The sequence below is a fragment of the Buteo buteo genome, chromosome 12 (genome assembly GCF_964188355.1).
Source record: "Buteo buteo chromosome 12, bButBut1.hap1.1, whole genome shotgun sequence".
Taxonomy (NCBI): Eukaryota; Metazoa; Chordata; class Aves; order Accipitriformes; family Accipitridae; genus Buteo; species Buteo buteo.
Window position 1 is genome coordinate 2122476 of NC_134182.1, and position 22312 is coordinate 2144787.

General features: G+C 39.2%; 1 non-coding gene across 1 annotated transcript; it reads left to right on the top strand.

Annotated features, from left to right (window-relative positions):
* Window positions 1-19822: 19822 nt before the first annotated feature.
* On the top strand, window positions 19823-19893 carry TRNAG-CCC (transfer RNA glycine (anticodon CCC)). Its single transcript has one exon. It is a non-coding gene; the product is annotated as a tRNA-Gly (tRNA).
* The last annotated feature ends 2419 nt before the right edge of the window (window positions 19894-22312 follow it).

A 22312-nucleotide genomic window follows, 5' to 3' on the forward strand; every position in this document is an offset into this window, starting at 1 on the left:
TTACATTTTGCTGTACTAGCTTCATTTACCAGAGAGCCCGCAGGAGCAGTTTTACTTGTTCCTTCACTCCGACTTGTCTCCTTGAGGGGTGCAGTGCACGTCAAAGTTTGCAACATCTCATTTTATTTTATGATCGTTCTGGGTGTTGCTCGTTAAAGCCCTAGCATCGCTAGGCAGGCTGCCCGCTTCTGACTCCGCATGGCGAGCCACGCTGGTCTCTTGCTTTCCCAATTCAACAAGATGAATTAAAGGGAGAGATTCAAAAATATTGAGGAAGCAGTCGTGCTTTTCATAAAAAAATGGGTGTTTTTCGCACGTTGACTTTCCAAGACAGGGCCCTTCGGAAGCTGTGCTCTGTGGTGGTAGACCCTGGCTACTCGACTGAGCTGCTCAGCCCAACCGGTTGGGTTGGATTCGGCGCTGTGCTGGGTTGATATAAGGCTTTGGGATCAGTGCTTAGTCTCGTCCGCCTACTGATGCCTCTTCAGGCATCTCAGTAAGGCTCAAATTAGACTCATGGGCTGAGGGATTTGATGTTTTCATGTGATGAATAATGCCTTTAATCTTTATTGGTCTCTCTGGGAAAGCCTTCAGTGTCTAGGAGAGGTCTTATCAGACGAGCCTGATCCCTTGCCTCAGCTCTAAGGTTTTGCCTTTGCCTTTTTAATCTCTCCTAGTAGGTCCACGAGAGCTTGAACGGCTGCAGGAGCGGGAAGTCTGTCACCATCCGCAATTGTTAATACTCGTTGTGTTACATGAGGCACGTGTTTTGACAAACCTCTGGGTAAAATGACATAGTTTTTCCTTCTCATCTTTTTTCTGTGTTAATGTGTCCTTGGGTTTACAAGTGTTTGACGACGGCTGGCGTTAGTGAGCACGCGAGTGAGCGGCTTTGCTAGAAGATCTGCAGGAGCTCCAGCTCTCAGGAGGAGATGCTTCTGGAAGCAAAACTGGAGAAGGAGAAATCTTACATCAGGAGTAATTAACTCGAGATAGTTTCTGGGCAGTTGGTTGTACACTTGTATTTTTTTCTAATTCTTCTCTGTTGATACCTAAGCCTTCCTTGGTAGCTGTCCCAGAGACTTCTTGGAGTTACGAGACTTCTTCCATGCAAATGTTTCTTACCTTCCCTCACAGACAACTTTTGGTGAATTCCTTGCTGCTTGCTTTGGCTGCCAGTACTTTGATTTCCCCCCCAATATAAATACTTCTACTAGATATTATTTTTCCAAATGTGCTTGTATAAATTCCAGAAATGCAGCATACCACACCCAAACTGTAGTTAGCTTGATACTCTTTTAACAGTCCCATTAAAATATTAGCTTTCCTTTGTAGTAATGCATGCTAATAAGCTGAGGTATGAGAAAGGTAACTGTCTTAGTGTTGTTGGGGTTCAGAACATTTTAAGACAAAGGTACATCCTGTGAAACGGCATTTACCAGGGCGATCTTGTGACGTCCAACATGGATTTCTTACAAGTCCTGTTGCTTTCTGCTTTCAGGCCTTCTGAAAAGCTGCACAAAGTTTATTAAGCCTTGTCTTATATTTGCAAAACACAGAGACATTTAATATTCACAGTGTCTGGCAGGGGGAATCGGTAGTAGATCTAATGAGAAAAGGGTCTCCCCTTCTTCCAGTGATCGCTTTTTGGGGACTTAACAGTTTGCAGGTATTTTTAATATATTGATTTATATCTCAATTAGAATCAGTAAGCAAGTAGTTACGTTTTACACATCCTCTTTAATATGAAAGTGAATAAAGGAATCTTTTCTAGTGCTAATAGGACTGATTCTGTGCTCACCACCTGCAGTGCAAATCCGAAGTAAAACCCCCCGTTACCTGCAGTTTGCATTGGCAAGATCTGGGTTGGGCGTGATGGACAGGAGGAAGGTGGCTGGTCCGAATTGTTACCTACATATTGGGACGATTACAGCCCACGTCGAAGCCTAAGAAAGTTCCTACAGTTTCAAATTACTTTTTAGACCAATCTGATGAAATTCTAATTAATCAGAAAAATTAGCGGTTTCTTATGAAGGCACACAGATCATGTTCTGCTAAGGACTTCTGAAATATCATCGAATGGTAAGTTTAACACTAATTCTGACTGCTTTGCACAAGTGATTGCCTGCCTTTATTTGCGGTAATGTCTCCATATGAATGTTGTGTGTGGGCATAATGAGTGTTTTTAAAATAAAGTGCCTTAATTCTGAGGGTAAGAACTTAGGTACTGATAAGTTTACTTGATGCTGATTTCTATTGCTGTGCCTCCTGAAGAAAGGGATTCCCCTTTCCTTTTCTCTAATCACTGACTATACCTTAATTTTCACATCAGAGCCTGAAATATTTTGTCCTGTCTCTAAGCAATGTTGCAAAGAATTTTTTTTACATGAAACACAGTAGAAGGCAGGGTGTGTGTCTGATTTTTAGACCAGACTACAAACATCACGGTAATGAGCGCTGCGTGATCATTTAGGACAAATTAGTTTTGGTTTGAGAGGGGAGGGTAAAAGCAAAAGAATTACAATTATTGCAGTGAGAATTTAGTGATGAAACCATTGAGCTGTGCACTGAATCCTTTAATTATATCTTCTTAATAAGAATGTTTTTTTCTTTTTTTTTCTTTTTTTTTCCTGTTGAGCTTTAAGGTTTTGAAAATGGGCGTGCAGGCATTGCAAAGGGTCTGCTCCAACACGGAGTGAATGTTCATGGACACCATCCTCAGTGTGGAGGAAATTCTTTGCACCAAGCTTCATTTCAGGTAACCTGTAAACCCATCGTCTCATTTCCATGTACTGCTGTGTTCTGAATGATAATTTGTATACTTTTTACATTGTTATCGGGTGATTTTTTTTTTATTTTTTTTTTTTCCCCCCCCTAACCTACCCTGACAGCTGTAAGGCAGTCTAAATGCTAATGGAGTTGAAATGCACTACAAGAGCGTATTGAGACTACATCAGCTGTTAGAAAGCAATAATTATTTAAGTATTATAAATATTGCATGTACTTATGAGTTCATTTATTATATTTGGGAAGTGAATCTGTTATGAGATTTTTTTGAGAAAGAGTTCTGTTTAGTATCTCTTCATAAGTGAGATATATGACCTATTTCCAGAACAGAAATATATTAGCTTAATGTTTCTAATAAACTAATTCAATTTCCATTTCTATTTATTGGGTAAATGAGCAAACGTGAAAAATTAAATTAAATTTGTCTAATTTGTTCCACCATTAATTTTTCAGCTTATGTTTAGAGTATTGAATATATTGCATATCTCTGATTTCTGTTTGGAATGTGTGGGGAAAAAATAGGCTATGTCAGTTCCCCAGCATTTTTTAAGAGCAAAAATATTTATTCTAGGGATATACTGAAAAAAGAAAAATATTTCTAGAGAAAGGAGCAAGCAAGGAATGTGAGGATGATTTTGAATTACACATTTGTTTGTTGCTGCTCAGCATGGAAAGCTGGAGAATTTAAGAAAGCTTCTATCCCATGGCAATGGTTGTCCTTCCTTTAGCTTCGCTTTTTAAACTTGTATTGGATCGTCATCGGATACAGTTTTTACAGTACTAGTTCTACTTTTGGACATTGTAATGTCAAATTTCAATATTTTCAATTTCATTTTAGTTGCATGCAGGTATGCGAAGCCATTACTAATTATTTAAATCTTTTTGTTTCAGTAATTTGATATATTTTTCCCTTAATAGAAACAGGAAATCAAACCTGTGAATAGATTCAAGACCAAATTTCAGGGTGTTACTAATCACCTGCAGTAGCACTAGCAAAGCGGTTTGGTTCTGATGACACTGTTCCTGTAATAGGATATTGTTTGGTGAAGATAATCTCTCTCTGGTCCTAAAGTGACAGCAACAATTTCATTCACACAGACATATAAAACTGAAGTGCAATTATTCCTTTCAAGCAAAATTAAATGGATTGTTATTAAATGTGAGGGTACCTTAACCTAACCAGAGAAATCATACGAACTGGTCTGTCAGTACCTGTGGGGGAATATATACATATATATATTAAAAAAACCCAAACTCACGAAGTATGGCAAAGAAATACCATCCATCCCCTTGCCTTTCCTCCAACATGTTTGCCAGTGGTTTATCTGCTGTTGCCCTGATCTTTCAGGGAGCTCAACTGGTGCCCCCTGCTCTCTCTCCTTTCTGAGTAGGAGTAGAAAACCATACATAATGCTTAAGTAGGATTGTAGATAGTAATAAGCAATGAATATGATTTATAGCTCCACTTCTTACACATTTTTTTATATTATTAGCATACAATATGCTGCTAATAATTTGCGGCTATATGAACCTAACAATCTGTCAGCTGGGGAAGATTATTGGCGTATTGAATAATGGCAGTGCCCTCTGCGTGGAGAAAGTGGTTCTCCTCTGTACTATGTTATTTTAGTGCAATTTTAATAGTGCGGCATAAATAACTAATACCAAAGGATTGCATTCTTTCGCTGCACTGTGTTTCTTAGTATTTTATGATTAACTTAAAAAACAGGGGGATCAATACAGTGTGCTTTCAACAGACAATTGTGCTGGTCTAAAGAAGGTGTACGGACCCATATCTTCTTTAAAATACTGTTGTCTGAAGACAAGTTAATTCTTTACGTACAGAAAAGAGAAAACCTGTTGCCACAAGCCACACATAGAGCCGTCGGGAAGGTCACTTGCTCTGCTGGTACATCCCGGCCGTGACGGCTTCAACAGCAGCAACCTGCTGAGGGTTCCCTTATTGCTACGGACAAACTGCTGAATGGTGAGGTCACTCTGTGACGTCACTAACTACCGATTAAGGGCAACGTGTTGTTTATTTTGTGCTGTTGGAATGGTAGTCGTCTACCATGCGATCCACGGGCAAGCATCAACTGCCAAGCCAAGGAAAGAGCCACCACCCTATGGACCGTGGGGCGGGATGGCCGTGCCAAGGGGCAGATCCAGACCTCCCAGCCCCCCGCTGTATTTCTAGATGCGCCCGATCCCTAAGAAATAAGTAGCTTTTGCAGCAGAAAACCAAGAGTGGTGAGTAATTCCTGGAGTAGCAGGTCACCGCAGAGAAGCTTCTCCCGGGAACACCATGATCGGCACGTGGCTGGCCGCGCTTCGGAGCAAAGCTGTTTAATACAGGGTAAGGATATTTAAAACTGTGAAATAATCAGCCGGTGCTTGATCTTGACTGTTAGGAAAAGGGGATCATCAGCTGAGCTGTGGTTGAAGCTGTGTGCAGACTGAGGACTCTGCTTAGGCTGAGGAGGAGGTCAGGCTGTAGCAGATATTGCGAGAGCTGCTTTTCTTCCTTCAACTTTCCGGCAATGAAAGATGGGTTGGCAAAGTAGTCAGTTCCAGAAACGTCTTTAAATTAAATCCTGCCGTCGTAGCTTTTCCAACAATGTGTAGCTTCCGATCTCTGAGCAGCATGGATAAATCGGAGTATCAAAGGAACCGGTGTTTGTTCGCTAATCCTTGTTAGTAGGGAAGGATGCAGGGCAGAGGGGCGAGTTATGAAATAAGATGATTTTTCTGGTATCTCGGTGAGTGCTGGTCAACGGAAGGAAATAATAATTTTGTCTTCAGCTCATGTGTTCACCTCTGTCCTGGTTTTGGCTAGGATAGAGTTAATTTTCTTCCTAGTAGCTGGTATAGTGTTATGTTTTGGATTTAGTATAAGAAGAATATTGTTAACACACTGATGTTTTTGGTGCTGTTTAGATGAAGTCAAGGATTTTTCAGCTTTTGATGCCCAGCCAGCAAGAAGACTGGAGGGGCACAAGAAGTTGTGAGGGGACACAGCTGGGACAGCTGACCCCAACTGGCCAAAGGGATATTCCAATACCATGTGATGTCATGCCCAGTATATAAACTGGGGGGAGTTGGCTGGGGATCGCTGCTCGGGAACTAGCTGGGCATCGGTCAGCAAGTGGTGAGCAATTGCATTGTGCATCACTTGTTTTGTATATTCCAATTCTTCTTATTATTGTCATCATTGTCATCATTATTATTGCTAGCATTATTTATTACCATTATAATTATTTTCTTCCTTTTCTGTCCTTTTAAACTCTTTATCCTTTATCTCAACCCAAGAGTTTTACTTACTTTTTTTTTTTTTCCCCCCTCAATTCTCTCCCCCATCCCACTGGGAGCGGGGAGGAGTGAGCGAGCGGCTGCGTGGTGCTTAGCTGCCAGCTGGGGTCAAACCACGACAACCTCCAAATTCCAGAGAAGCCTGGATCTAAATGTGCACCACGGGCACCCAGTATTGCTGTAGAAGGGGTTGCTGGGTAATATCAAATATCTGTCTCTGATTCTAATTAAAACACGTTTTTTGCCTGCCTACTTACGATAATGGAATAGAAGATTTTAGAGGCACCTGAGCCTGTATGTGGCAATGTAATTTATACAGCCAGTCAGCGATGTAAAGCAGTGCCAAAGCACACCATTTGTTATGAGCATATTATTGAATGATAAATGCTATTCTTTTAAGCAAACTGAGTAGTGGAAAAAAATAGGTAGGATTTTTTGTTCTTAAGGTAGGATTTTTGTTCTTGATGACCGCATGAGAAATGACCAGAAAATGTTCCATAATGTCTTTGCAAATAATTAGTGAGTTTAAATATTTGCAGTATTCTGGAGTTGCTAATACTGAGGAGATCTGTGACAAAGGAGCAGAAAAAGAGAGCCCCGTGTGTTCCGCAGTTTGTGGTGATGAAGAATGTTTGGAAATGTTACTTAAAGAAGGCTCCAGCCCAGATGCTCAAAAGTGCCTGACCTTTGGCTGCAGATCACGTGCTCGGGTGTGCAGCTTTTCAAAAAAAGTAAGTTTACCTCTTACATTTTGAAATTATTCATAACTGTGTTGGCCTTCATTTTGCCTTTTTTTTTTTTTTCTTTTTTTTTTGGTTTGATGTGCAGAGTTTTCCTGCCCTCCTTCCTTAACTCTTAAGATGACAAAGTTACACCTTTAGTACCTGGATGATGTGCGGGATTGGGGTCACACGCAGGAGCTAAACAACTGTGCTGAAACCTCCTCTGGGAAGCTCAGCAATTTGAAGAGGAGTCTTGTACAACATAATTGCAGTCTAGTTTTTGTGCTTTCAAAAGGCCGTATCAGCCCATCTCTGTCTTCTGGGAACTTGGCTTGATGCTGTAATTGAATCAAGCAGGCTCTTAATTAGTTAGATTCTTTTCAGTAAGGATGAGTTATTGAAAAACACTGATTTACTTTCTCTGCATGCCAGTGTTGTGCATGAAAACAAAGCTACATAAGTTTTAGACATACTTTTATGACTGAAGTTTCGCCCCCCACACGTTTTGTACCTTCCCTGCTTCATTATTCTCGCAACAAGACCGCCATGCCATGCAAGCAGAATACGCGTTCAACACAATAGCTCTAATGAGGACTTGAAATTATTGAATGATAAATTCTTTTTAGATCACGACTGAAGGCATTTTTTTTGCATGGCATGTGGTGCACGCCCCCCTGCTGTACACCAGAAAATAAAATAACGGTTGTTTTACAATGCAATGCCTATAATTGCTGAGGAAAGAAGAACAGAATATAAAACCCTTACTCTTGAATATACATATATACATATGGTAAGTCAGTGAGCTGCCTTCACATCCTTATCATTGACTTTTCCTTTAGTACTACAGATTCTCATTCCTAACTCTACAGGAATTAATTCATGGCAAAGTACAGTATTATTCTGAAAAAACTTATGTTACTCTCTCTGAGCTCTCCTTGTCCTCCTACCACACAGGTTCAATGCATGAAATATTATTTAAAGGATTAAATATTGTCACAGCTCAGATCAAGATGTAGCATCAAATCTCAGCAGCTTCTTGGAAGTTTTGAGCTTTGCGTACTGCCTAGAGCTATAGCATCAATGAGTTTACAGGTTTTGATGGCGACTTAAGTCCATGCATGTGAGATTGCTTTATGCTGGAAAACAACAGAGAAATCAAGAACTTTCATGTAGTAGAGAATACATTTGAAAAACGATTTTTTTTTTTTGTTTTGTCTTTGGTTACTTGCCATCTTTCAATTAATATTTCGCCAGAATTCAATTTAGTTCACGCTTTACAGACAGTTCTCAGCATTATGAAGTGAAGTAACGCAAGTGGCTCGTGTGCCTCAGGAAGGAAAACATCTTCATAAAGGCTTTTAAGTCTTCTTTAAACTCAAATTCTAACGCAGTATCTCATGAATTTTTGATAGCAGTGAATTTAGTTCATCCTCTATTTATAAAATACCAACAAGTTATGCACTTGATCGAAAACCATAGCTCTTGGGGCTGGCTTACATTTATTTGTGAATCCTTATTTCAGTGTCTCATTTTTTTCTTCTTCTCTTCCACATGTGACTGGCTCTGATTTACTTTATTTAAGGAAGAAAAATCAAGTTAAGCAAGCAACACTTTAACCATTATTAGATTCCAGAACATTTTTATCTGCAAAGGTCCTTAGCCAAAATACTAAAATTTAAAGTGCCTCTTGCAACCTGACTCCTATAACCAAGTGAGGCCAAAATACAGCAGACATGAGGAGGCTATTTGAGAAGTTACCTGGTATGAGAAAAACCTGTTCTTATTAAAAATGGTGGTCTTGAGGTGGTACACTTCTTTTCGCTGAGGAAAGCCTTTGAAAGAATTAGTGTGGCTGGGATATTCTTTGCTGAAGTTTTCAGTTGCTTTTGAAGCTTCTTTAGTGGATGTGGATATGGAGTATGTATTGATCTCAAATGTTAAGTGAGACAAAGTGCTTCTAAATAAATATGATTGCATTTTACTCACATATTCTTGAGAATTACCTGTTAGTAATTAATAGGATTGCACATTCTTACAGTTGGTTTAAGAAGTATTTTAAAAATGCTACCAAATGTCAGGAATCAGTCTGGGGATGGTACCTGAATTTAATAAATAACCCACATTTTTGCAATTTTCCTAAAGGAAAAGAGACTACAGTAACATTTTGCTTGAATTTATCCTGCTTCAACTAGAAGGGCTTATTTCAGGGGAGAAAATCAGCAAGGGGACAGTGTGGGTTTTTTGCTTTTTGTTTTTTTTTTTTTAAAATGAAGGATGTCCCCCTGACTGTGCCTGTAGTAGCCCAGAGCGCCTGGGGTCGGGTCGCGAGTGGCAGTGAGTGGCTTGAGGCAGGAGCTCATCCACATCCCAGATGTGCACAGGAATTCACCCAACTCGATAATAAACAGAATGGGCTTCACCACATCTCCTATAAATGACATACCAGGTTTGCAGTGAAGTGAAGGCTTTGGATTTATTGTTAATGATTTTTGCTGCAAACTCCTGGAAAGTGTCTTTAAACATCCCTGGACATCGTGTTCTGTCCTGCTCTTGGTGTATGATACAATAATTTAGCAAAGAGAGACCTGATAACTGTACTAAAAATGTGCTATAGCTGAGGCCGGTAGCTTCCAGATCACTTCACAAAAGTGATGTGCAGTGGAATTACTAAGTAAAAAGGAACACACAAATTATTGGTCAGAAATTCATCCGTTGTTCATTATTCTGCATTAATTATAATACAATAAAATGCTGAAATGTGATTTGCTGCTAACTGCAATGAGGGCAAAGGAAAGCAAATTATTTCAGCAACATCCTTCTGTCTTTTATCGGGCATGAAGGAAGGATTTACTGTGTGAGTTAAAATAGGCTCTGTGGGTTCAGTGGCCTTGTGAGTATGTATGACCTTCTGGTCTGTAGGCTTCGTTATAAAATTGAGGGTAGGAAGAAATAGTACTTAAAATCATGAGCTCTTGCTTGACAGCTCTTGCACGCTTAAAATCCATCGCTTTCATTGCATCCTGTAAAATGATTTTAATATTTTTTTAAAAAAATCTAAAAGTAGCAATTATATTATTTTTATAGAAGTTCAGCGGGTGGCAGAGCCTCCAACAAACACAGCTGACTGCAAATCCTAAAAAAGTTCCCAGTATTAGGCCAGTCCCTATTTCTGAGACGCAGTGCTTTGATATTTCACGCGGCACGGTTTTAAGGCGACATCTAAGCAAGCTGGCACGGCGTTGCCTGCCTAAGAGAAGCCCGCAGCAGGCGAGGAACGGCGGTAGCATCCCTGGGTTACTGACACGGAGGTTTGCCAGCAAAGGATTTTTTTGGGGAGGGGAAGAAGAAAAAACACCCCAAATCCAACAAACACATTCAATGTAAGGACTGTCATCTTTGAAACTCGTTTGGTTTGGTTTTGGTTTTGGGTTTTTTTTTTTTTTTAATTTTAAGCTGATGCTGCCTAGAAATAACTGCAGTCATGAGGCCTTGGTGGGTTTTTGTGTGGTTTGGCAGGGGGTGTCTTTGGTAAAGGCAACTTACTTTCTCAGCGGTAATTAGTAGAATTGAAGTAGCAGATGCTTTCTGTGGTGCACCAACAGGATGTGCTGTTCCTTGTATTTCTTAGTTTTTGATTTAATGTATATACTCCTGAAACATGCAGTCCCCCTACTCTGGGTTAATTTAGGATATTCCTCATAACATGAAAAGTTTACTTTATTCTGATGCTGCTTAAATTACGCAGCTGAAGCACACGAGCAGCACGAGGAACGGCTGCCTTATCTGCTCTCGGGTGGTTTTAATCCGCTGAATTTACTGTGCAGACCCTGGTGAGCAGATAATACCTTGTTGCTTATTTAAATACGGTATGCTAATCTCCAAAGCTCTTACCTGGCTAGTTTAACATGTGCTTTCAAAGGATGGTACGTGATAATTAGTTACCATGACCAGGTTTAGTGAGGGTTATAGAAAATCTGGAATAAAGAAATTAATGGGTGAAGGCTAGATTCGGCAAAATATATTTCTTCCCCCTTTTTAGGAAGAAAGCTGTAATGAAAACTGTTTTATTACTACCCTGGAGAAAAGCATCGCTTCTCTATTCTTACATTGAACGTCTCATATTCGCCCCCAAATTTTGTTGAGCAACAAGAATAATTTTGAATGCATAGAAGGAGGTTTGGAGAGATAGGAGATGAAAGTAAAGTGAAGCTGCGCCAAGGTTAGGAGGGAAGGAAATGGGTATGGTTAGAGATCGTGTGAAACAAAACAACAAGGCAAAAATACCAGTCTGATTTTTGTATTTTTCCCACATAGAAATAACTGCGCGGTAATGTTTAGCTCTTAATTAGGTCCTCTAGAATTAAACTTGTATTTAAAATCAGAGAGTATTTGTATTTTCCTCTGGTTCTTGTTATCCATGAGAAGATCCTTAGACTTCCATGTTTATGAGCTTTTACCAACATAATTTAAGTTGTATAATGTCATTAAAATTATTACTTAAGTGTATGAAAAGAGCAAGATTTTAAGATTTACTTGGTTTTAAATATTGATTTATATTTTGGGTACCGTTAAGATGTCAAAATGTGTTTCAATAAAACCTTTTTTTAGCTAAAAGTTACATTTAAAAATGTTTATAAGAGTTTGATGTTATGCTTTTTGTGGGTTTAATTGCATCTAGTGAAATGCTGTTATTCATTGGCATTCATGCTTTTCTAAGCAGCAGTCAGAGGAGAATACTTAAAGCTTGGTATATCTGTGGCTCTGTTGATCATATTTATATATAGCAGACTAAGTGTAATTGCAAAAGTAACCGTACTACACAATCGCAATTCCAGCACAACCATACCTGGCTGCCCATTTATGCCATATATAGTGCTTTTTAATTTTTTGTTACATAATCCACAAACGCGCATTTACGGATTGCTTGCCTTGTTGAAAAATCTGCTTTTTAAAATAGCGCTTGTCATATCATAATCTAGAAAACGGATGTTTTTGTAAGCTCAACTGCAGTATTAGCTATTACATCCTGGAAAATACCAGGATGATTATAGATGATAAATGACATTTATGCACACGGCTGATTAACTGTCTCTGGCTCACTGTGCGAAGCAGTTGTACAATGATGTACTGGTCAATCTAGTGCACTGCTGGTTTTAATGGCACCGTCACTAGTGGCAAAGCAAAGTCACCGTTTACTTAAAGAGAGCTAGGCAATCGGGTCTCTCCCTTGTATGCTTTTTTGGTAATTGTATAAAAAATGATTTTCTGCTGGTTGCAGTCACAAATGAAGTCTCTTAAAGTTGAAAATGAAAATAATTTTTAAAAACCAGACTAGAAAGTGCATAAAATAACCTTTGACACGAATCTCTTGAAAAAAGCCAATTATTAAAGACTTTTGGTCTGATATTTTTGTGCACTTAGAGCGTTTAGTTGGCCGTTTAGATGGAAATTCAGAAATGCATACATCTCGGCAGGAAACTATTCTGGGAATTTACACGGCTTTTTATCATACATAATTCTGTAACAGTTGCTTATACCTGCTGCATTACCCAATTAAGCTATCGTTGAAAGTTCTTCACGTTATAAAGATTTGAAATGTAAGTCAGACCGATTTTGGAATACGTACAAGTGCAATCTCTGTTGGAAAGAGAGTTCGAAACACTTGTTAATTAAAAAAAAAAAAGCTAAATATAGTTGATCTGGCACTTTTTTTTAATTGATTCTCCAAATGTGACGGAAATGCTTATAAAGCCCTGGTAACAGGAGACCTTATTAGAGCTTAGGTGGAATAACAAAATGCTGCAGAGGAGGGTGCTGCCTACTACTGAGGCACGTACATTTGTAAGCAGATACCTCTTCTTCCAGTCTAACTTACTCTTAAAAAGTCACAGAGGAAGATCTAATTGCATTAACATGGGTTATGCTGTCAAAATTACTTCAGAAGTGTCTTTGATGGTTTTCTGTCCTTAGGACGTAGATTGATAAGGATTTGTTAGGAGATAGCAAAGCTTCCTATGTATTGTTCCATTATTATTTTTATGCTACTGTGCAAAATGTTAAAATTTTTGTTATGTAGGATTTGCCCTGTGAATGAGGATGACCGTAACTTCTTTCTGGAACTAATGAGCGGGGAGGGACTCCCTCCAGCTGTGGAGAAAAACCTTTGAGGCCACAGAAAGAACGCTGCCTGGGTTGCCAGCAGTCCCTTTGGTAAGCGGTACAATTGGCAAAAACCCCTCTGTAGACGCCGGTTTCCAGAATTGAAGTGGGAAACAGCTCTTTGTGCTGATGCACAACAGCAACAGAAGGTCAAATAGTCCGATAGTAATTTCATGTCCAGAAAATGGGGAGAAGAAATAGTAGTTACCTTTGTAGGAAAAAATATGTGTGAATGCATTAGTGTTGAATTCATACTCGGTGTGTTTCGAGGAGGTATTTTTCATATGAGCTACCGCGTCCACCTCAAATTAATGTGTGCACCACGCTGAACGCTGTGGGAAGTCACTGGGATTCTGTCTCGTGAGCCCCAGTACGTGCGAACGCAAGGGGACGGTGTCGTTGCAAGCGTGTCCGTACAAGTACGTACGCGAACGTACACAAACATATGTTCCCAGTGCAGTTCTTCATGGTTAGGTGAGGAACTGGGAGATGGTGACGTGGCCTTGCTCTTTGTTGACTCCCTTTGATACCCAAAGGGGGGTGGGAGATACCCCACTGACTTTGTTTATGAGTCTTGGAATTTGATTTGTATTTACAACAAAGTGTCTAACCTGCTATCTTAGCACTTGATAGTCATTAAAATACAAACCACATAAATTATCATAATAAGTACTTACAGCTTATTGTCAATCCTATAATCAAAATGAGGTGAGCCAAAAAAATTCAACAGCTGTTTGTCTGCAAATGCCACCCTCCAGAAAAGCAGATTTCACATATAGACTTTGCCATAGGACGTATGTAGTGTTATTGAAAAGATTGTGCTCAAATGCCTTTGGTAGTGACTAATTTCTAACAAAATTCTTCTTTGAAAGGTGCTAAAATTGTGTTAATGTTATTAGAGAAGAGTTTCTTTGTAATATTATATTTAATGCTAATTGGCATAAGTTTTTTGGAGTGACAAAGGGGGGTCACCTGGGGAAATTTGGAGTTTGTTCTTTGTTTCCTTTGCTATTTGAAGCTCTACATATGAAAAGTATAATTACTGACGTTCATTTTTTTGTGTGCATGCAAGTTGCTCACCTTGGTGAACAAAAGCCATGAGAGTGGGTCCGTAATTAAGTTCGGACTTAATTACGTTCCAGGAGAAGCAAGGATGTGGCAGGCAGCTGGTACTGCCCAGGCTTTTTTGAACCATCCTTGGAAGTCTTACTGAAATTATAGCAGACGAGCAGCTACATCCTCGCACAGCAGGCTCAGTATTCAGTAACCAAACACAAGAGAGGAGGCGGGGTGGGGGGAAAGTCAAAAGTTTTCACTTTTTCATTCTTTCAGCCCGGATTTGGCATCCGGCCCCTACCACACAGTTTCCCTCTGTCACACGGTAGAAGCAAAGTCTTAGGCAGTCGCTTGCTTGGGGATCAGTACATATAAGATAACCTGTGGAAGAACGGGCCTAATTTTTATTTTTTTTTAATTTTATTTTTATTTCCGGAATGTGATGTCCATGTTAATAGTAAGTGGGTGTTGCTTGTGCCTTGCTGGCGCTGGAGTACGTACCAAAGAGAACACGGTGCAGCTACGTTTTAAGAGTAAACCATCATCCAAAGTTAAAACTGAATGTTCTTTACCATTTTAAAAAAGGGGAAAGTCAAGTTCCAAAAGTAAGCAATTGTGAAATATTTCAGAAATATGATTTCTCAGTTTGCAGGAGCTATTTAGGACATTTATCTGGGTTATTACTCGTTATTAAATTTTCCTTTTCTTCTTTGAAGTCTGACTGTCTTAGCATTGCTCGTCAGAGATGATAAATAAATCTCTGTCTTACAATACAAGGACGTTACCACGGAATCTGCACTACTTTTATTTTGCTTCTTCATCAAGTTGCCTGGAAGTGGACTCCCATCTTTCTAATAGAAAACACCATTTTGTTTCATGTGTATGCTGTGCTATGCTTCATATTTGTCTTTCCCTATCCTGAAGGTTATTCAGTGAGGTTTGGGAGTAAAAGGTGACATAATAAAATAATTTATCTTTTTAGAAATGTTTAAGCTTTTTCTTTGAATCCCTGCAATATTGTTTAAAAAAAAAAAAAAGAAAAAAAAAAAGTTTTGCTTCGAGAAGATAGTGACTTCTTGCAGCTGTTACATTGATCACTATTGTCCTTTTAAGAAGGAGTTCATTTTCTTCTTGACTTTGGGCTTTTTTAGGAAGAGGGGACTGTGTTCTTACAGGAAAAGAAAAAGAGTGAATCTTTTCCCTTCATATGTAGTGTAACTTCTGAGCTGCGCGGTACTTAAAATTTGATAACAAATTGGAAACTTTCAGTGCAACCTCCTGCTTCTTTTCTGCCTTGAAAGAACTTTTTAGTGACCTGATATGTAAGCAGTCATCTTCAAAGTACGTTATTATGATATGAAATAGCAAGTGTGCAATGGAAGAATTTCCAAGAAGCTGAATTCTGCTGCTGCCTGAAGTAAGACTTTCATTTTACAACACAAAAGGTAATGTAAAACATATGAATATTATGATTGAAGGAAGTGAAGCAAACATCACTTTCAAAAACCTTTACTCATGTTTTTGACTGCAAATACAACTAAATGGAATTGTTTTGCAGTGAATAAAGTTGAATGCAGTTCACTAGGGTGGAAGGCTGGAGCTAAGATTTGATTTGGAAAGCTACTGCTTTTTTGTTTGAAAACAACATCAAAGCTACAGAAGTGCAACAGGCATTAGTGCTTTTTGGAGACTACCATAAGCAGCCACATTTCTGTTGGTGACGATGTGCTAAAATCCCTAGCTTTTGATTCACAGTATGATAGCAGTATAATTATCCTACGCTTCTTGCCAAGACCTCTGTACTTTATTGATAAGTGCTATGACTTGCTGTTTGCCACTGGGAGTTCCAGCATTAATCTCCTTGTTCAACACAGGAAAGTAACTAATACTTATCTGTAGTTGTTACACAGCATTAAACGTGTAGCATGTATAGTTCCTATATGCAATGTTGTATTCAATTACATGTTATGATAGGTCCTGATCTATGAAACGGAGCCTGCCTTAGTTTCTGGGAGCATGATTACGAGCTGTTGGCCAGCTGCATTCACTGTGCTTTGGCTTCTGTAGCAATAAAAAACGTTCTTGCTGAAAGCAGGTCACGTATAATTTAGGTATTGGATTTTGTTTGCAATGACAATGTCACCAAGCTGCTTTGAATGTTAAAAGTTTTTCATTAAAACAAAAAAAAGAGAGTGTTCTAAAATTCTGTATCATTGGAGTGATGACGGTAGATTGGGCTATAGATAACAGTAGACTTACTTTTCCACAAAGAACATAACTATTACTTGCCAAGAACTGTTGTTCTTAGCACAGTGTTGCTTGCAGACAAACAATCTCCACGCTTTGTCTACCAATTTTAAATTCAGAAATATTTTGGAACACAGGAGCCATTCGGATATTAGTTCCAGGCTTTTAGAAGCTGCGAATATTAGCTTAAAATTACTCCTCTCTCCCCTGTTCCTCTCTCTTGGTTAGGAAGTTAAACAAAAATTATGATTTTAAAACAAAGAACTGAAGAAATGAGTGGTTTTTTTCTTCATGCTTTGAATACTTAGAATTTATATTTTTATTTTCTCTGATTCTAGGAACAGTACTTATTCTCATGCAATCCATCTCAGGAGCTAACTTTTTAAAGAACATATATACCAAATGTTGTTATATAACATGTAATAAATGCCATGAGATTTATCAACATTACAGATAAACTTTGTTTGGATATCAGAAGAATTTGTCTTGTCTCTTCTCAGGAGGGATGGCAGCCCCTACAACCACAGTTTCTTTTATATAATTATAACTTCAAAGAATCAGGTGAGGTATGTGGATTTACAGAGAAAGTTTGGGAAGGCCTGGTTCCCAGCATAGGCAATAAGTAGCATCTTAAAGGTCTTAAAAAAAAAAAAAAAAAAGCAGAGATACAGTAAATAAGTAAAGAATGTTGCTTCCTTTAGAAGGAAAGCTGCAAAGTGGGGACTCTAGGTGTCCCTCTGCAATGTGAAGCGCTCTTTGTTGCGGGGAGCATCACCGCGGCGTGCTGCTGAAGGTGTTTATTCCATGGGATAAGTTTTCCGACTCCACAAGAAAGATGGGCTTGATCATAGCAGGTGCCTCTCTAGCCTGAATCATATAAAAAATAAACAAACTGAAGCAGATTTTTTTTTTTTATATAAGTAAGGCAGAAATAACTGCAGTAAATATTTTCAATTTCTTTGGATAATCCAAGTGGGGAAGCAATTCTAGAAGGGTTCGGAGGCACTGGAGTGATTGTTGGTGTTAACTGGTTCCCAGAAATATGTAACATCAGGTTTGTGCACAACAAAAGCACATACATACAGGAAACCACAGATGCCATTTTCAAATGAGAATATGTATTAAAGACTGCCAGTTTATTCTTGACTCATACCATATGCTCTAGTTTTTGCTCAGATGTGCGAGTTATTTGTCGTGCCTGGAGTACTATTTTAGGAATCGATCTTAATTTTAGATCACTGTTTTTAATCATCATTTTGGGAAAAATTGCTAAATAATATATGATTTTGGTCTTAGATGAGCATTTGTGAGGGTGATGATAGCTCGTATACTGAGATTAGTGCGCTGCTTTGGGAATTGGGTGCAGCGACCTTCTGCGGCTGCTCCCCTCGCTCCTCCTCAGCGAGGTCCTTTTGACTCCTGGCTGCTCACTAATGCCTGTGGTCAACACCAAATATATTTTTGAAAACGACTGCTTTCTTGGGCTGTATCCCTGTAAGGGAGGAGGTGCTTTCCCCACCCAGGTAAGAAGGCAAACCAAGGGCCATCCACAAGGCGGTAGCTCGTGTTGATCTTGGGAAAAGAGACTAAAGGAAAGGTTGGAGCAGAGGACTCCAAAGGCAAGATTATTCTATTTTCCTTTCCTGTGCTGCATCTTGGAGATGACGACAGGGGCTTCCCCCCATCCCGACAGGAATAGATTGAGTCTGCTCAGAGATGCAAAGGACTTCAGGCTCATCCTATCTGGGCACAGGGGACATACATACAATTTTGTTTCCCAATTAAAGCTCTCAATTACATGCATTGTTGTATTTTCTAAATGCTCTTGTTGCTCTGCTGCACTCCTGTTCTCGAAGTAAAGGTCAGCCAATTACTTATGGAAACCACATAACCACAGACCAGACATTTCGGGGAACGGATAGTGAAGATGCAGTGGGTGATCGTCAGTTGCTAAATAGACAAACAAGAAGATGAAATACCACCTTTTAGTACTGAAAAGGTTATGTTAAACTCTGATCAGAAATTGTTTTTATTTTCCTGTCAGCCAGCAGACATGAAGTCATGTCTGCACCTGAGTATTTTGTTAATTAAATTAACCTTTTCTTCCATAACTTGCCCCTTTGGCAGTTCACCAAAAAGGCAGAAGCTGTCCTCTGCTACTTTTGATGCCACCTTCTCTAGCTTTTTTCCTTCTTATTTGAACTTTCCTCATAGCCAGGTTCTCTTTTCCAGAAATTTAGCCCCGACACCTTTTGCCGGCTCTGTTGCTACCCACCTGCTCTCTGCCATTGAATGCTGTTGGCAGAAAGCCTGGCGCAGATTCCTTTAATGTTTTTCAGCCTGTTTCAACTTTAGTTCAATCTATGTTCTTTGTCATTGTATCACACTTATAACATCTAAAGAAACAGAAATCTCCTTTGTAGGTAAGTTTTAAGGAAGCCTCCCCTTTTAAATGAGCCTTTTTTTTCCTCCTGCAGTCAAATTTTAAATCAACTTTCTAAAAGTTATGAGGCTTGACTGTGACATTACAAGGTCCGTTTAGAAAGAACTCGATATAGTCTTTTAGGTATATATTCCTTTAAATATATTCATGTTGTAACTGGAAAAAAGACTTGGCTTAATATTTCTGATTTGGTTTAAACCTTCAGGTTATTAAAGGTGCAATATAATTGCGGGTGACCACAACTGTTCTGCGCTGGCAGAGGGCTGCCGAAGGGGTGTCTCTGTAAACGGGAATGAGGGCAAGGAGCGTCGGTCTCCAGCAAGAAACGTCATGAAAGGTAGTGAGAAATCAGATTTTCCATGAAGGAGTCAAAGGTGCGAGTGGAAGAAAAGAAGTCCACAGTCTGGGGAAGTTTTGCTAACTCTGCTGTCAGGTCTCTCTGACCATATTTGCGACAAAAGTGTCAGGGTTGCACTAGAATATGCTACTCCAGAGTATTGAAGTTTGTTTTTTGAGTGAATGCACGTTTACAGACGTGTTTGTGTATTTTTCAGCACACTGCCTATCCTTACCCCAATTGTTTAGCAACGTTAGACACAGTGAGAACATCTGGCATTATATATCATAAGACCGAGAGAAAAAAGGTTCCCAAGGACTGGTTTCTCATTTCACCTTGACGCATGCAAGCTAACATGATTTATATGTGTACAAAATGTAATTAGGAGTCTTAGCAGGTTTTAATACATCAAGAGAAGTTAGTTTAAAATAACTTGAACAATAATAGATGACTCAGGCTATTACTTAATATTTATTCTAACAGAGTCTTCCCACGTGTTGCCTGTTTTGTTTTTATTGCTTGATTTGCTCCTTTGTAGACTTAATTCTTCTTGATTTTTTGGTAATGTGGCATGGGCTTCTCTCTCCCCAAGCAACTGTTGTAGGCTGGTTGGATGAAACTTTCTGATAAAAGCAAAAATGTTAATTTTATTGCTTCCCCGTCTCATTTTTTGTTATCTGGTCCATTTTAGAGAGTGAGCATCTACAAGATGACCGGTTTGCCCAGGACCTTGTCCCCAGGACTGGCATCTATCAAGCACAAGCGCCGCTGGTGTAGTGGTATCATGCAAGATTCCCATTCTTGCGACCCGGGTTCGATTCCCGGGCGGCGCATCAAAAAAAAAAAAAAAAAGACTGTGGTGGGTTAATCTCTGGCTGGGTGCCCATCAAAGCCGGTCTATCAATCCCCCCCACCTTGGATCAGGGGAGAGAAAATATATTTAAGGGCCTTGTAGGTTGAGATAAGGACTCGGAGAGATCGCTCAAGCAATTACTGTCACGGGCAAAACAGATTCAACTTGGGGAAAATTAGCTTAACTTTTATTGCCAATCAACCAGAGTAGGGTAATGAGAAATAAAACCAAATCTCAAAACACCCTCCCTTCTTCCTGGGCACAACTTCGCTGCAAATTTTTTTCCTTCTTAAATCTGTTATCCCAGAGGCGCTACCACTATTGCAGACTGGCTCAGCCTTGGCCGGCGATGGGTCCAGCTTGGAGCCAGCTGGAATTGGCTCTGTCGGATATAGGGGAAACTTCCAGCAGCTTGTCACAGAAGCCAGCCCTGTAACCCCCCCCCCAGCTAAAACACAAACCCAATACAGCGCTGGTCCACGAGCGGTGGGTTTTCGGGGAATGGAGGAAGCAGTTCTTCCGACGAGCCCTGCCCGTGCAGAGGAGAGGGAAGCGTGAAATTCTGGTGGTAGGTGATGACGCAATGCCGGAGCTGCAGATGTCATTATGGGAATTAGCAGACACCAGAGATGAGCTCCTGGAAATAATTGTCTGTAGTAATACGTCTTCTCGTGCTGCAGTTTTGCACCACGTCTGGAAGTTCATTGCACGTTGTACCATGTACTTGTTTAAAAAGTCTGCTCTCGTTTTCTAAGTCTGCAAAGATTTCCTATTTCTGAAAGGATTTTTTTTGCCCATCTAACGTGAACTTGTGTCACTTAAAAAGAAACGTGGATCAGGTTTATACATGTTTACTTTAGTAGAATATACAATGCTTATATCAGCGTCTGAATTAACAATTACTCCAATGATATTTTGGGGTGATTGTACAAAAGAACTTAATTGCTACAGAATGACTTCAGAATTTGTAATTATGTATTCTAAAAAAAAAAAAAAGGGGTGGGTGGGGATATTTAAATGCTTTTTGAAAGAGCGTAGCACCTATATAATGAGTCGACCTGTACATACATGTATTCTACACATTTATATCAGTGGAAAAAACCCCAAACTAACCCACAGGAGTGAATTTTTTGGGGTACATTTTTTCCTTTCACTTCATAGCAATTGCAATGTGTGCTCTGAATTGTGATTAGGTTAAAAGCTGAGCCATTTTTTTATATCCTTGGCAAAGCAATATCTGTTATCACTTGTTTCACTCCACTGTTGCTTTCTGTCAACATTTTTATACTTACCAAAGAGCAAATCTTTATATTTGAACATTATTAGTAAATCAGTATGACTCAAAGTCAAGAAGTTTCATTGTCTCTGTTACTGAGTGACTAGTATATCAACAACATAATTCCTTCAGAATGTTTACAGTTTTGATCTGGAGTAAGGATTCTTTAAAGAATACATTTTGCACCTCAAATATAAAGTTACATTTCTAAGTGAAGCCTCTATGAGTTGCATCTGTGAACCGGAGAGATGGACTTAAGCCTTGCAACTCACATTAAATCCCAGTTTCAAATGTCTTTCATCCTGAATGCTATTTTTGTTATTTAATTTTAAAGTGACTTGCAGTATATTGCAAATACCAGCTATGAAAAGGAACTTCTGTAAAAATTTTGGTCTCCTCATGTACAAAAAAATCTGTTTTCCCAGTACCCATCATGATAGCTGTGCCCCTGTCTGCAAGGTGGGCAAGGGAGGGATGGCAGACCAAGAATTTCAGAAGTGCACTAAGCAGAACATAATTGTAAGGTCTTTCTTACTCTTGCAGACAACCCCTTGCTGTTCAGCCACACACCTACTGCCCCAAAGCTGGACTAGAAACCAAATCTGCATCTTCCTTTTCTTCAAGAGAAAACAACTGATCCAAAATATGGAACATCAAATTATCTGACAGTGTTAGGAGCCAGGATCTGGGAGATGTATAATGGCTACATGATGAAAATTTTCCAAGATAGGTCTGTTCTGTTCAAAGGCTGTCCTAGAACAATAACTAACTACGCATTTTTCCAGGCTTATGGAAGCAGTTTATGTTTTACCTGCTACATAGATGAATTTACAAAATGGTGCATTTCATAGCTTTACAGTTTTTTATTCCTGTTTGCTCAGGAAGGCAGTTCTAAGTTTCTGTTTCTTTCACAGACAATGAATTATAGAATCAATGGGATCCTCTTCTCTGTATAAATTGCTGCATAAAATCTGGTTAACTTGTGAATTTTGCATGTTTAAATATTTGCGTATGTACTAAGCTGTACCAAACTGCAAATTTTCAGTATTAGTAAATAATACTCATTCTGCAGTCATTGACCTCAATGAATTTTCATTGTGCTAGCAACCGCTCTTCTTGTTTA